Source organism: Bombina bombina, chromosome 1 (genome assembly GCF_027579735.1).
Source record: "Bombina bombina isolate aBomBom1 chromosome 1, aBomBom1.pri, whole genome shotgun sequence".
NCBI classification, from domain to species: Eukaryota; Metazoa; Chordata; class Amphibia; order Anura; family Bombinatoridae; genus Bombina; species Bombina bombina.
Genome location: NC_069499.1, coordinates 1341215748 through 1341231113, shown reverse-complemented (window position 1 = coordinate 1341231113; position 15366 = coordinate 1341215748). Strand labels below are relative to the sequence as shown.

General features: G+C 40.2%; 1 protein-coding gene and 1 long non-coding RNA gene across 2 annotated transcripts in view; one reads left to right on the top strand and one right to left on the bottom strand.

The window, feature by feature from the left end:
• The window catches only part of LOC128649380 (uncharacterized), a 47151-nt gene extending 45140 nt beyond the window's left edge, over positions 1–2011 (bottom strand). The window contains exon 1 of the long non-coding RNA XR_008400669.1: positions 1929–2011. This is a non-coding gene — a long non-coding RNA (uncharacterized LOC128649380). The remainder of the gene's footprint in view (positions 1–1928) is intronic.
• Positions 1–15366, top strand: part of USB1 (U6 snRNA biogenesis phosphodiesterase 1) — a 598389-nt gene that overhangs the window by 116009 nt on the left and 467014 nt on the right. The window lies entirely within an intron of this gene.

The following is a 15366-nucleotide window of genomic DNA, read 5'->3' as shown; positions in this document are numbered from 1 at the left end:
TGCTCTCCGTAGTCAGCATTGCACCAGCAGCTCTTGTCAGCTGCTGGTGCAACGCCGCCCCCTGCAGACGCCAGTAGACCGCTGCTTCATAACTGACACGGGCCCTCAAGCTCCATTCAGAGCTTGATAGATAGGCCCCTTTGGGTTTTATGTCCCTTTAACCTTGTATCCTTATGGAGAATCTGATATCCCGATAGCAAGACACTATAGGGAATTCCATAATACTGATTCCAATCTATTAACTGTACAAGTGATAGATCACGTCCCTATATGGAAAAGAGGGGGTGACAGAGAATAAAAATTAAACCTCAGAGAGGTATTCTGGATTTGCACTCTGAATACCTCTATACCCCATGGTCTAAATTTCAGAAGAGATATTGACTTTTGTGTATAGACCTATGTAGGAACATTGGAGAGTACTATTGAATTAGACTTTAATATAGTTATATCAATATTAAATATGGTTTAAAAGTTAAATGAGTTACATAACCTAAGTGTGTCTTGATTGTATTTAATAGTTAATAGTTAAAGGACCAGTCAACACAGTAGATTTGCATAGTCAACAAATGCAAGATAACAAGACAATGCAATAGTACTTAGTCTGACCTTCAAATGAGTAGTAGATTTTTTTATGACAATTTTAAAAGTTATGTCTATTTCCACTCCCCCTGTACCATGTGAAAGCCATCAGCCAATCACAAATACATATACGCTTAGTCTGCAAATTCTTGCACATGCTTAGTAGGAGCTGGTGATTTAAAAAGTTTAAAAATAAAAAGACTGTGCACACTTTTTAATGGAAGTAAATTGGATTTTTTTTTTTAAATTGCTGCTCTAAAAATAATAAAAGTTTAATTTTGACTGTGTACCTTTAATTAGCTCTCCTATTGAACCTGCTTATAACTTTTGGATATTATCCGTTTTTTAATAATATGTTTTTAATTGAATTGCATAGTGTGGACAAAATGTAACAATGTGTCTTTAAGAAATGAGACTATTTAATTAGAGGATGCTGGAACTCCTGTGAGCAGCGAACAAGTGCTTACGAGCACGAAACATGTCTGTTGCATAGGAGTCCAGCTGTCCTCACTATGATAAGCCAGTCATTGCGGTGTCAGAGCTGCTGATACACTTTGTTTTTAAAGGGACATTAAACCCAATTTTTTTCTTTCATGTTTCAGATAGAGAATACCATTTTAAACAACTTTCTAATTTACTTCTATTATCTAATTTGCTTCATTCTCTTGATATTCTTTCCTAAAAAGCATATCTAGATAGGCTCAGTAGCTTCTGATTGGTGGCTGCACATAGATGCCTCATGTGATTGGCTCACCAATGTGCATTGCTATTTCTTTAACAAAGGATATCTAAAGATTGCAGAAAATTAGATAATGGAAGTGAATTGGAATGTTGTTTAAAATTGTATTATCTATCTGAATCATTAAATAAAATTTTTGGGTTTAGTGGCCCTTTAAGTATTCAAATACATTTTGGACTTTTATTTATTTGAGGAGTGTTTGGACATTTCTATTTGCCTGTATGCAGGTGAAGTTTGATCAAAATTCCCAATATACTTATTTAATTGACACAAAAGTAATGTATAATAAACAAGAGTCAAGTTAAAGTGTAGTGAAAATGTTTCAGTTTAATTTGTATTTGCTGCAAACTGAGACTTTTTATCAGTGTCAGGTGCTCCCCTGTTATCTTCACTCTACCCTGTTATATTCTACATCCCAGAGAACTTCATTACTTTCAATAGAAGGCATCTTTCATCCTGTTCTTTATCTTAGAGAATTCAAAGAGTTCAGCCCTTGTGAAATATGCACTATAATTTCTCTCCAAGCTGGAGAATCTTTAATCACAGGGCCCTATGTCTATGTGCATTCTATTGTTTCATGTTATTTCAGATTATAGGATAGATCGCCTACCTTCATGTGCATTGTCCAATGGTGCTGTGGTTTCAGCAGTGTCCACTTCAGGTAAATAACTGTCTTCAGCTTCCAAATCTTCCACCTGTAGATTTTCTTCTTCAGGACTTGGTGGAAGAATATAGACTGTGAAGAGGAGGTGAACTGTCATGTCATAGTATTCACAGAGACATATGCACAGCCATGATACATGTATTACATAGCCAAAAGGGAGTCATGTGCAGAGCAAAGCAGAGTACACAAGGGGGGTTGGTTAGGCAGGATATGTTCAGTATGACCAAATGGAAACTGTGGGGTTATTGCCCCATGGGAATAATTAGAACAATAATCTAGTGAAGAAGGAAGAAAAATAGTAGTGATGGTGGTTATGAATAGTAGTGATTGTGGTTATGAATGAGTAGAAAGCTCTGGGAAGACAGTGCTCAAGAAGGATTAGAGAGCTGTAGTGTGAATGATTATGAAGAAACTAAAGACTAAGGAAGGGGTTGCAGACGGGAGAAGAGATCTATGGGGAACAGCTGGGAAAGAGCACAAAGCTGTGAAAGGGAATGGTCAGGAACAAGCAGCGAGATGTGGGAGGCAGTGCCATGGAGAAGCAAAATGATACAGTGGGAATGGTTAAGATGCTTACGGCTAAATTTAGAGTTGGGCGGTAGCCGTCAAAACCAGTGTTAGAGGGTCCTAACGCTGGTTTTTACCGCCCTCTGGTATTTGGAGCCAGTCATTAAAGGGTCTAACGCTCACTTTCCAGCCGCGACTTTTCCATACCGCAGATCCCCTTACGTCAATTGCGTATCCTATCTTTTCAATGGGATCTTTCTAACACTGGTATTTAGAGTCGTGGCTGAAGTGAGCGTTAGAAATCTAACGACAAAACTCCAGCCGCAGAAAAAAGTAAGTAGTTAAGAGCTTTCTGGGCTAACGCCGGTTCATAAAGCTCTTAACTACTGTGCTCTAAAGTACACTAACACCCATAAACTACCTATGTACCCCTAAACCGAGGTCCCCCCACATCGCCGCCACTATATTTAAATTTTTTAACCCCTAATCTGCCGCTCCGTACACCGCAGCCAACTACGTTATCCCTATGTACCCCTAATCTGCTGCTCCGAACACCGCCGACCCCTATATTATATTTATTAATCCCTAATCTGCCCCCCACAACGTCGCCGCCAGCTACCTACAATAATTAACCCCTAATCTGCCGACCGGAGCTCACCGCTAGTATAATAAATGTATTAACCCCTAATCCGCATCACTCCCGCCTCAATAACCCTATAATAAATAGTATTAACCCCTAATCCGCCCTCCCTAACATCGCCGACAGCTAACTTCAAGTATTAACCCCTAATCTGCTGACTACTCTAATAAATGGATTAACCCCTAAAGCTAAGTCTAACACTAACACCCCCCTAAATTAAATATAATTTTTATCTAACGAAATAAGTCTTATTAAATAAATTATTCCTATTTAAATCTAAATACTTACCTGTAAAATAAATCCTAATATAGCTACAATATAAATTATAATTATATCTTAGCTATTTTAGGATTAATATTTATTTTACAGGCAACTTTGTAATTATTTTAACCAGGTACAATAGCTATTAAATAGTTAATAACTATTTAATAGCTACCTAGTTAAAATAATTACAAAATTACCTGTAAAATAAATCCTAACCTAAGTTACAATTAAACCTAACACTACACTAGCAATAAATTAATTAAATAAAATACCTACAATTATCTACAATTAAACCTAACACTACACTATCAATAAATAAATTAAATAAACTACCTACAATTATCTACAATTAAACCTAACACTACACTATCAATAAATAAATTAAATACAATTCCTACAACAATTTTAAACTAATTACACCTACTCTAAGCCCCCTAATAAAATAACAAAGACCCCCAAAATAAAAAATGCCCTACCCTATTCTAAATTACAAAAGTTCAAAGCTCTTTTACCTTACCAGCCCTTAAAAGGGCCCTTTGCGGGGCATGCCCCAAAGAATTCAGCTCTTTTGCCTGTAAAAAAAAACATACAATACCCCCCCAACATTACAACCCACCACCCACATACCCCTAATCTAACCCAAACCCCCCTTAAATAAACCTAACACTAAGCCCCTGAAGATCTTCCTACCTTGTCTTCACCATCCAGGTATCACCGATCGTTCCAGGCTCCGAAATCTTCATCCAAGCCCAAGCGGGGGCTAGACATCCATCATCCGGCTGAAGTCTTCTATCAAGCGACGGCTGGAGAAGTCCAGAAGAGGCTCCAAAGTCTTCATCCTATCCGGGAAGAAGAGTAGATCCGGACCAGCAACCATCTTCTTCCAAGCGGCATCTTCTATCTTCATCCGATGAGGACCGGCTCCATCTTGAAGACCTCCACCGCGGATCCATCCACTTCTTCCGACGACTTCCCGACGAATGACGGTTCCTTTAAGGGACGTCATCCAAGATGGCGTCCCTCGAATTCCGATTGGCTGATTGGAACAGACAATAGAATACGAGCTCAATCTGATTGGCTGATTGAATCAGCCAATCGGATTGAACTTGATTCTGATTGGCTGATTCCATCAGCCAATCAGAATTTTCCTACCTTAATTCCGATTGGCTGATAGAATCCTATCAGCCAATCGGAATTTGAGGGACGCCATCTTGGATGACGTCCCTTAAAGGAACCGTCATTCGTCGGGAAGTCGTCGGAAGAAGAAGATGGGTCCGCGGTGGAGGTCTTCAAGATGGAGCCGGTCCTCATCGGATGAAGATAGAAGATGCCGCTTGGAAGAAGATGGTTGCCGGTCCGGATCTACTCTTCTTCCCGGATAGGATGAAGACTTTGGAGCCTCTTCTAGACCTCTTCAGCCTTCGCTTGATAGAAGACTTCAGCCCGATGATGGATGTCTAGCCCCCGCTTGGGCTTGGATGAAGATTTCGGATCCTGGAACGATCGGTGATACCTGGCATGGTGAAGACAAGGTAGGAAGATCTTCAGGGGCTTAGTGTTAGGTTTATTTAAGGGGGGTTTGGGTTAGATTAGGGGTATGTGGGTGGTGGGTTGTAATGTTGGGGGGGTATTGTATGGTTTTTTTTTACAGGCAAAAGAGCTGAATTCTTTGGGGCATGCCCCGCAAAGGGCCCTTTTAAGGGCTGGAAAGGTTTTTTATTTTGGGGGTCTTTGTTATTTTATTAGGGGGCTTAGAGTAGGTGTAATTAGTTTAAAATTGTTGTAATTTTTTTATAATGTTTGTAAATATTTTTTTATTTTTTGTAACTTAGTTCTTTTTTATTTTTTGTACTTTAGTTAGTTTATTTAATTGTATTTATTTGTAAGAATTGTATTTAATTTATTTATTGATAGTGTACTGTTAGGTTTAATTGTAGATAATTGTAGGTAGTTTATTTAATTAATTTATTGATAGTGTAGTGTTAGGTTTAATTGTAACTTAGGTTAGGATTTTTTTTACAGGTAATTTTGTAATTATTTTAACTAGGTAACTATTAAATAGTTCTTAACTATTTAATAGCTATTGTACCTGGTTAAAATAAATACAAAGTTGCCTGTAAAATAAATATTAATCCTAAAATAGCTACAATATAATTATAATTTATATTGTAGCTATATTAGGGTTTATTTTACAGGTAAGTATTTAGATTTAAATAGGAATAATTTATTTAATAAGAGTTAATTTATTTTGTTCGATAAAAATTATATTGAACTTAGGGGGGTGTTAGTGTTAGGGTTAGACTTAGCTTTAGGGGTTAATACATTTATTATAGTAGCGGTGAGCTCCGATCGGCAGATTAGGGGTTAATTATTGTAGGTAGCTGGCGGCGACGTTGTGGGGGGCAGATTAGGGGTTAATAAATATAATATAGGGGTCGGCGGTGTTAGGGGCAGCAGATTAGGGGTACATAACTATAATGTATGTTGCGGCGGTGTAGGGAGCAGCAGATTAGGGGTTAATAATAATATGCAGGTGTCAGCGATAGCGGGGGCAGCAGATTAGGGGATAATAAGTGTAAGGTTAAGGGTGTTTAGACTTGGGGTACATGTTAGGGTGTTAGGTGCAGACATAGGAAGTGTTTCCCCATAGGAAACAATGGGGCTGCGTTAAGAGCTGAACGCTGCTTTTTTGCAGGTGTTAGGTTTTTTTTCAGCTCAAAATGCCCCATTGTTTTCTATGGGGATATCGTGCACGAGCACGTTTTTGAAGCTGGCCGCGTCTATAAGCACCGCTGGTATCTAGAGTTGCAGTGGCGTTAAATTATGCTCTACGCTCCCTTTTTGGAGCCTAACGCACTGAAAACCCAGCCCTTCTGTGAACTCTAAATACCAGCGGTATTTAAAAGGTGCGGGGGGAAAAAAGCCAGCGTAGCTAACGCACCCCTTTGGCCGCAGAACTCTAAATCTAGCCGATAGTGACTACAGAGAAGTAAACAGGGAGAAAAAGAGAGCTCTGCAGTATTTTTGTAATCACATTAACTAAAGTAATTGTCTCTCTGTTTATATAAGTCTTGTATATATACACATGGGCCCAGATTATGAGTGGAGTGCTATTTCTCCAACATTGGTGTGTCCGGTCCACGGCGTCATCCTTACTTGTGGGACATTCTCTTCCCCAACAGGAAATGGCAAAGAGTCCCAGCAAAGCTGGTCACATGATCCCTCCTAGGCTCCGCCCACCCCAGTCATTCTCTTTGCCGTTGCACAGGCAACATCTCCACGGAGATGGTTAAGAGTTTTTTGGTGTTTAAATGTAGTTTTTATTCTTCTATCAAGTGTTTGTTATTTTAAAATAGTGCTGGTATGTACTATTTACTCTGAAACAGAAAAGGATGAAGATTTCTGTTTGTAAGAGGAAGATGATTTTAGCAGACAGTAACTAAAATCGATTGCTGTTTCCACATAGGACTGTTGAGATGAAGTAACTTCAGTTGGGGGAAACAGTTAGCAGACTTTTCTGCTTAAGGTATGACTAGCCATATTTCTAACAAGACTGTGTAATGCTGGAAGGCTGTCATTTCCCCTCATGGGGACCGGTAAGCCATTTTCTTAGTCAAAAACAAACAGAATAAAGGGCTTATTATGGGCTAAAAAACTGGTAGACATTTTTATGGGCTAAATCGATTGCTTTATTTGTGCATATTATTCAAATTTAGGCTAACAATTGACATTTATAATCTTGGGGAACGTTTATAAAACGGCAGGCACTGTATTGGACACCTTTTTCAGTCAGGGGGCCTTTCTAGTCATAGACTGAGCCTCATTTTCGCGCCACTAATGCACAGTTGTTTTTTGAGAGCAGGGCATGCAGATGCATGTGTGAGGATCTAAGAATCTCTGAAATTAAAGCTCTGAAATTTGGTGTGCAATACTTTTAAGGCTTTAAGACACTGTGGTGAAAATTTGGTAATTTTTGAACAATTCCTTCATACTTTTTCACATATTCAGTAATAAAGTGTTTCTGTTTGAAATTTAAAGTGACAGTAACGGTTTTATTTTAAAACGTTTTTTGTGCATTGTTGACAAGTTTAAGCCTGTTTAACATGTCTGTACCTTCAGATAAGCTATGTTCTATATGTATGAAAGCCAATGTGTCTCCCCATTTAAATTTATGTGATAATTGTGCCATAGCGTCCAAACAAAGTAAGGACAGTACTGCCACAAATAATGATATTGCCCAAGATGATTCCTCAAATGAGGGGAGTAAACATGATACTACATCATCTCCTACTGTGTCTACACCAGTTTTGCCCATGCAGGAGGCCCCTAGTACATCTAGTGCGCCAATACTTATTACCATGCAACAATTAACGGCTGTAATGGATAACTCCATAGCAAATCTTTTATCCAAAATGCCTACTTATCAGAGAAAGCGCGATTGCTCTGTTTTAAACACTGAAGAGCAAGAGGACGCTGATGATAATTGTTCTGTCATACCCTCACACCAATCTGAAGGGGCCATGAGGGAGGTTTTGTCTGAGGGAGAAATTTCAAATTCAGGAAAAATTTCTCATCAAGCTGAACCTGATGTTGTGACATTTAAATTTAAATTAGAACATCTCCGCGCACTGCTTAAGGAGGTGTTATCTGCTCTGGATGATTGTGACAATTTGGTCATTCCAGAGAAATTATGCAAGATGGACAGGTTCCTAGAGGTTCCGGTGCCCCCCGACGCTTTTCCTATACCCAAGCGGGTGGTGGACATAGTAAATAAAGAGTGGGAAAAGCCCGGCATACCTTTTGTTCCTCCCCCTATATTTAAGAAATTATTTCCTATGGTCGACCCCAGAAAGGACTTATGGCAGACAGTCCCCAAGGTCGAGGGGGCAGTTTCTACTCTAAACAAACGCACTACTATTCCTATCGAAGATAGTTGTGCTTTCAAAGATCCTATGGATAAAAAATTGGAAGGTTTGCTTAAAAAGATTTTTGTACAGCAAGGCTACCTTCTACAACCAATTTCATGCATTGTTCCTGTCACTACGGCAGCGTGGTTCTGGTTCGAGGAACTAGAAAAGTCGCTCAGTAGAGAAACTCCATATGAGGAGGTTATGGACAGAGTTCACGCACTTAAATTGGCTAACTCTTTTATTTTAGATGCCGCTTTGCAATTAGCAAAATTAGCGGCGAAAAATTCAGGGTTTGCTATTGTGGCGCGCAGAGCGCTTTGGCTAAAGTCTTGGTCAGCGGATGTGTCATCCAAGACAAAATTACTTAACATTCCTTTCAAAGGTAAAACTTTATTTGGACCTGATTTGAAAGAGATTATTTCAGACATCACTGGGGGAAAGGGCCACGCCCTTCCACAGGATAGGTCTTTTAAGGCTAAAAATAAGCCTAATTTTCGTCCTTTTCGCAGAAATGGACCAGCCTCTAATTCTGCATCCTCTAAGCAAGAGGGTAATGCCTCACAACCCAAACCAGCCTGGAAACCAATGCAAGGCTGGAACAAGGGTAAGCAGGCCAAGAAGCCTGCTACTGCTAACAAGACAGCATGAAGGAGTAGCCCCCGATCCGGGACCGGATCTGGTGGGGGGCAGACTCTCTCTCTTTGCTCAGGCTTGGGCAAGAGATGTTCAGGATCCTTGGGCGCTAGAAATAGTTTCTCAAGGTTATCTCCTGGAATTCAAGGAACTACCCCCAAGGGGAAGGTTCCACAAGTCTCACTTATACTCAAACCAAATAAAGAGACAGGCATTCTTACATTGTGTAGAAGACCTGTTAAAGATGGGAGTGATACACCCAGTTCCAATAAAGGAACAAGGAATGGGATTTTATTCCAATCTGTTCGTAGTTCCCAAAAAAGAGGGAACGTTCAGACCAATTTTGGATTTGAAGATCCTAAACAAATTTCTCAGGGTACCATCGTTCAAAATGGAAACTATTCGAACGATTCTACCCACCATCCAGGAAAGTCAATTTATGACTACCGTGGATCTAAAGGATGCGTACCTACATATCCCTATCCACAAGGAACATCATCAGTTCCTAAGGTTCGCTTTTCTGGACAAACATTACCAGTTTGTGGCTCTTCCATTCGGATTAGCCACTGCTCCAAGGATTTTCACAAAGGTGCTAGGGTCCCTTCTAGCGGTTCTAAGACCAAGGGGCATTGCAGTAGTACCTTACTTGGACGACATTCTAATACAAGCGTCGTCCCTGTCAAAGGCAAAGGCTCATACGGACATCGTTCTAGCCTTTCTCACATCTCACGGATGGAAGGTGAACAAAGAAAAGAGTTCTCTGTCCCCGTCAACAAGAGTTCCCTTCTTGGGAACAATAATAGATTCCTTAGAAATGAGGATTTTTCTGACAGAGGTCAGAAAATCAAAACTTCTAAGCTCTTGTCAAGTGCTTCATTCTGTTCCTCGTCCTTCCATAGAGCAGTGCATGGAAGTAATAGGATTGATGGTTGCAACAATGGACATAGTTCCTTTTGCACGAATTCATCTAAGACCATTACAACTGTGCATGCTCAAACAGTGGAATGGGGATTATACAGACTTGTCTCCAATGATTCAAGTAGATCAAAAGACCAGAGATTCACTCCGTTGGTGGCTGACCCTGGACCATCTGTCCCAGGGAATGAGCTTCCGCAGGCCAGAGTGGGTCATTGTCACGACCGACGCCAGTCTAGTGGGCTGGGGTGCGGTCTGGGAATCCCTGAAAGCTCAGGGTCTATGGTCTCGGGAAGAGTCTCTTCTCCCGATAAACATTCTGGAACTGAGAGCGATATTCAATGCTCTCAGAGCTTGGCCTCAACTAGCAAAGGCCAAATTCATAAGGTTCCAATCAGACAACATGACGACTGTTGCTTATATCAATCATCAAGGGGGAACAAAGAGTTCCCTGGCGATGAAAGAAGTGACCAAAATAATTCAATGGGCGGAGGATCACTCCTGCCACTTGTCTGCGATCCACATCCCAGGAGTGGAAAATTGGGAAGCGGATTTTCTGAGTCGTCAGACATTTCATCCGGGGGAGTGGGAACTCCATCCGGAAATCTGTGCCCAAATAACTCAATTATGGGGCATTCCAGACATGGATCTGATGGCGTCTCGTCAGAACTTCAAGGTTCCTTGCTACGGGTCCAGATCCAGGGATCCCAAGGCGACTCTAGTAGATGCACTAGTAGCTCCTTGGACTTTCAACCTAGCTTACGTATTCCCACCGTTTCCTCTCATTCCCAGGCTGGTAGCCAGGATCAATCAGGAGAGGGCCTCGGTGATCTTGATAGCTCCTGCGTGGCCACGCAGGACTTGGTATGCAGACCTGGTGAATATGTCATCGGCTCCACCATGGAAGCTACCCTTGAGACAGGACCTTCTTGTTCAAGGTCCATTCGAACACCCAAATCTGGTCTCCCTCCAACTGACGGCTTGGAGATTGAACGCTTGATTCTATCAAAGCGTGGGTTTTCAGATTCGGTGATAGATACTCTGGTTCAGGCCAGAAAACCTGTAACTAGAAAAATTTACCATAAAATATGGAAAAAATATATCTGTTGGTGTGAATCCAAAGGATTCCCATGGAATAAGATAAAAATTCCTAAGATTCTCTCCTTTCTTCAAGAAGGTTTGGGGAAAGGATTATCTGCAAGTTCTCTAAAGGGACAGATCTCTGCGTTATCTGTCTTACTACACAAAAGACTGGCAGCTGTGCCAGATGTTCAAGCATTTGTTCAGGCTCTAGTTAGGATCAAGCCTGTTTACAGACCTTTGACTCCTCCCTGGAGTCTAAATCTAGTTCTTTCAGTTCTTCAAGGGGTTCCGTTTGAACCCTTACATTCCATAGATATTAAGTTACTATCTTGGAAAGTTTTGTTTTTGGTTGCAATTTCTTCTGCTAGAAGAGTTTCAGAGTTATCTGCTCTGCAGTGTTCTCCTCCTTATCTGGTGTTCCATGCAGATAAGGTGGTTTTGCGTACTAAGCCTGGTTTTCTTCCTAAAGTTGTTTCTAACAAAAATATTAACCAGGAGATAGTTGTACCTTCTTTGTGTCCGAATCCAGTTTCAAAGAAGGAACGTTTGTTACACAATTTGGACGTTGTCCGTGCTCTAAAGTTCTATTTAGAGGCTACTAAAGATTTCAGACAAACATCTTCCTTGTTTGTTGTTTATTCTGGTAAAAGGAGAGGTCAAAAAGCGACTTCTACCTCTCTTTCCTTTTGGCTTAAAAGCATTATCCGATTGGCTTATGAGACTGCCGCACGGCAGCCTCCTGAAAGAATCACAGCTCACTCCACTAGGGCTGTGGCTTCCACATGGGCCTTCAAGAACGAGGCTTCTGTTGATCAGATATGTAAGGCAGCGACTTGGTCTTCACTGCACACTTTTGCCAAATTTTACAAATTTGATACTTTTGCTTCTTCGGAGGCTATTTTTGGGAGAAAAGTTTTGCAAGCTGTGGTGCCTTCCGTTTAGGTGACCTGATTTGCTCCCTCCCTTCATCCGTGTCCTAAAGCTTTGGTATTGGTTCCCACAAGTAAGGATGACGCCGTGGACCGGACACACCAATGTTGGAGAAAACAGAATTTATGCTTACCTGATAAATTACTTTCTCCAACGGTGTGTCCGGTCCACGGCCCGCCCTGGTTTTTTTAATCAGGTCTGATGAATTATTTTCTCTAACTACAGTCACCACGGTATCATATGGTTTCTCCTATATATATTTCCTCCTGTCCATCGGTCGAATGACTGGGGTGGGCGGAGCCTAGGAGGGATCATGTGACCAGCTTTGCTGGGACTCTTTGCCATTTCCTGTTGGGGAAGAGAATGTCCCACAAGTAAGGATGACGCCGTGGACCGGACACACCGTTGGAGAAAGTAATTTATCAGGTAAGCATAAATTCTGTTTTAGCACTTTCGCTAGAGCACTAATTGTGCTAGAGCACTAATTGTGCTAGAAGTAAACTTTTTGTGAACGGCAGATTGCGCTGGTATTACGAGTTGAAAGTAAAAAGTTATTGCTCTTGCACTAACCCGACAAACGCAAAAAAACAAACTTACAATATCGCGTGTGTGTGATAACCTATTCCCCCATAGAAGTCAATGGAGAATATTCTCATGTGCACTAACCCGACATGAAAATATCAATATTTCACATTCCAATTTTCTGCACATAGCAGAATATGTTCTATTTATTCATAAATACATATTTCTATATATATCTGATGGTATTTTGATACAATGTAAATACAGGGAGTGCAGAATTATTAGGCAAATGAGTATTTTGACCACATCATCCTCTTTCTGCATGTTGTCTTACTCCAAGCTGTATAGGCTCGAAAGCCTACTACCAATTAAGCATATTAGGTGATGTGCATCTCTGTAATGAGAAGGGGTGTGGTCTAATGACATCAACACCCTATATCAGGTGTGCATAATTATTAGGCAACTTCCTTTCCTTTGGCAAAATGGGTCAAAAGAAGGACTTGACAGGCTCAGAAAAGTAAAAAATAGTGAGATATCTTGCAGAGGGATGCAGCACTCTTAAAATTGCAAAGCTTCTGAAGCGTGATCATCGAACAATCAAGTGTTTTATTCAAAATAGTCAACAGGGTCGCAAGAAGCGTGTGGAAAAACCAAGGCGCAAAATAACTGCCCATGAACTGAGAAAAGTCAAGCGTGCAGCTGCCAAGATGCCACTTGCCACCAGTTTGGCCATATTTCAGAGCTGCAACATCACTGGAGTGCCCAAAAGCACAAGGTGTGCAATACTCAGAGACATGGCCAAGGTAAGAAAGGCTGAAAGACGACCAACACTGAACAAGACACACAAGCTGAAATGTCAAGACTGGGCCAAGAAATATCTCAAGACTGATTTTTCTAAGGTTTTATGGACTGATGAAATGAGAGTGAGTCTTGATGGGCCAGATGGATGGGCCCGTGGCTGGATTGGTAAAGGGCAGAGAGCTCCAGTCCGACTCAGACGCCAGCAAGGTGGAGGTGGAGTACTGGTTTGGGCTGGTATCATCAAAGATGAGCTTGTGGGGCCTTTCGGGTTAAGGATGGAGTCAAGCTCAACTCCCAGTCCTACTGCCAGTTTCTGGAAGACACCTTCTTCAAGCAGTGGTACAGGAAGAAGTCTGCATCCTTCAAGAAAAACATGATTTTCATGCAGGACAATGCTCCATCACACGCGTCTAAGTACTCCACAGCGTGGCTGGCAAGAAAGGGTATAAAAGAAGAAAATCTAATGACATGGTCTCCTTGTTCACCTGATCTGAACCCCATTGAGAACCTGTGGTCCATCCTCAAATGTGAGATTTACAAGGAGGGAAAACAGTACACCTCTCTGAACAGTGTCTGGGAGGCTGTGGTTGCTGCTGCACGCAATGTTGATGGTGAACAGATCAAAACACTGACAGAATCCATTGATGGCAGGCTTTTGAGTGTCCTTGCAAAGAAAGGTGGCTATATTGGTCACTGATTTGTTTTTGTTTTGTTTTTGAATGTCAGAAATGTATATTTGTGAATGTTGAGATGTTATATTGGTTTCACTGGTAAAAATAAATAATTGAAATGGGTATATATTTGTTTTTTGTTAAGTTGCCTAATAATTATGTACAGTAATAGTCACCTGCACACACAGATATCCCCCTAAAATAGCTATAACTAAAAACAAACTAAAAACTACTTCCAAAACTATTCAGCTTTGATATTAATGAGTTTTTTTGGGTTCATTGAGAACATGGTTGTTGTTCAATAATAAAATTAATCCTCAAAAATACAACTTGCCTAATAATTCTGCACTCCCTGTATATATATATATATATATATATATATATATATATATATATATATATATATATATATATATACGATTATATATAGGTATAGATATATACAGATATATGGGAATATCTATTTACAAATACTTAGAACATATTCTGCTTTGTGCACAACACTGGAATGTAAAATATTTACAGTAACACTTTATTAAATATGAATATTGCATAAATATGATTTTACATGTTTTTATCTGCAAAGGGCTCCAATGCACTTATATATATGGGGCAGATTTATTATTTATTATTATTATTTTATTTATAAAATATTTTACCAGTAAGGATACAATAAGATTTCTCTCGTTTTCAAGTATTTACTGGGTCCACAAAACATTGCAAACATTTAACATTTATCAAGCAGCGGATGCTGCAATCTACCCCCGAAGTTTCAGGTCCGCCTAAAACTTAAGTTAAGAAGCAGCAGAGATCGCTGTTCCTTAAAGGGACAGTTTACTCAAAAATTATCCCCCCGTTAATTTGTTTCCAATGATCCACTTTACCTGCTGGATTGTTTTAAATTGTTTACAAGTATTTCCATTACCCTTATATTGCCATTTGAAATCGTTTATTTAGCCTATGGTATCCCCATCCATCCTGAAAGTTTTTAGCCTCAAGGCCAAGCTGTGTTAACACAGCCAGTAGAAGAAATTACACTCCCAGTGCGTAATTACGGAGCCCCAGAGGTGGCACACAAGATTTTTTTTATAAATCATGCGCACATTTTGCTAAATCGTGAGCACATTTTACTAAATCGTGAGCACATTTTACTAAATCGTGAACACATTTTGCTAAATCGTGAGCACATTTTGCGAAAACCGTGCGCAGATCGTGCTCACAATTTAGCCAAAGCGTGCTCACGATTTAGCCAAAACGTGCTCACGATTAAGCCAAAGCGTGCTCACGATTTAGCCAAAGCGTGCTCACGATTTAGCCAAATCGTGCACACAATTTAGCCAAATCGTGCGCACGATTTATAAATAATTATAATCATGCTATTCCACCTTAAAGGGACATTATACACTACATTTTTCTTTGCATAACTGTTTTGCAGATGATCCATTTATACAGTCCACCTGGGAGTTTTTTTTGTAACAATGTATAGTTTTGCTTATTTTTTTATTAAC